Source organism: Equus caballus, chromosome 2 (genome assembly GCF_041296265.1).
Source record: "Equus caballus isolate H_3958 breed thoroughbred chromosome 2, TB-T2T, whole genome shotgun sequence".
Lineage (NCBI taxonomy): Eukaryota > Metazoa > Chordata > Mammalia > Perissodactyla > Equidae > Equus > Equus caballus.
Window position 1 is genome coordinate 64300694 of NC_091685.1, and position 1607 is coordinate 64302300.

Sequence of the window (1607 nt, forward strand, 5' to 3'; positions counted from 1 at the left end):
ATATTTTGCTCAGAAAGACTTCAGAGTTGAAGATTAGCCATCAGAGGTAACACTTACAAGAATGTTCCTCAGGTTCTGAAGATCTGAATCTTCAAAGAGTTGTTCCAAAAATGAAACGAACAGCAAATCATCAGAACAGCTGTTTACCATTCCAAGGATGGCTGTGAAGAACATGTATTTGAACAAGTAATTCCAAGTTCTTGTGAAAAACAATTAGCTGTTTTCTTTAAAATTGTATCACTTTGAGAGTCTGAATGGAGTTCTTTAAAAATCCACAGCTTTGGGCCAGCACTGGTGACCTAGTGGTTAAATTCAGCATGCTCTGCTTCGGCTGCCCAGGTTTGGTTCACGCAGACATACACCATTTTCTGTCAGTGGCCATGTTGTGGTGGTGGCTCACATACAAAAAAAAGGAAGATTGGCAATAGATGTTAGCTCAGGGTGAATCTTCCTCAGAAGAAAAAAAGCAGCAACAAAACAAACAAACCCATAGAGACACTGGGCTCTGTCTCTCAGCAGCTGTGTGATCTTGGGCTTGTCACTTAACCTTTTTGAATCTCAACTTCACCATCTTTGAAGTGGGTCTGATACCAATTTCGTCAAGGTGTTTTGAGGATTAATGATTGGGCACGCATTCCCTCTTACCTAGCCTATAAAGTCATTCTTCATAAAGAATGAACTCTGAGTTGCTCATAGTATAATACAGTTTTGATCTTTATAAGCTGATTAACTCACAGAGGTAGTATCTTTGAATGTAAGTTTTATACATGAAATGAGGTGCCAGGTTAACAGCCCAGGAAATCAGAAGGCTTATGTTTCTTCTGCATAACAAACTGTGAAGAAACGAATCGGGCCAGCTTTCCAGCCTCTCCACGAGTGCCGTGTGCCTATAACACACACACTGTACACACAGAATCTTCTTTGAGACACTGGGTTGCTCTCACTGAGGAATGGAACGCTAAGGATTATCCAGAAATTTTCTTGAACCTGTAGCTAAATTCTAAAATAGCCAGGTCTGTTCAGGTTAGCACTCACACAAGAATCCTGTTAAGTGCCGGACACTGAGTATTGGGGATTCAGAAATAAATAAGACCATCTCCCCACCAGGGTCCTCAGTCTTGGGGGACAAGCACAAGCAGATCACTGTACAAGTCTGTGGCAGAGTCAGGATAGAAGTTTTCCCAGAGTGTTCTGGGAGCCCAGAAGAGAGATGTTCAGCTAATTCCCATACAGAAGAGTGGGGCTGACAGATAGCAACACTATCAACAGCAATACAAACCCCAATGAAGCTCCCAAGTGGGCTTCAAGAATATAACACAGACACAGAATGGGGAGCAAAAGACTTAATTTCCCCAGAGAATTGGCCCCATTTCCCACCACCCACTTGTGTGTCACAGTGAAGGAGTTGCTTCAGTGACACAGGGCTAGGGCAGCTCTGGGAATCTTCTGAGTAGAGGAAGAGCTTCACTTCCTCTGGCCTGGCACCTGCTATGAGACAGACACTGAAGGGGAGAGTGACCTCAGTGTTGCCTGTCTTCCAGAAGCTGACAATCTAGTGGAGTGCCTGAGTTCCCTGGAGATTCCCTGACAAATTACCACAAGCTGGA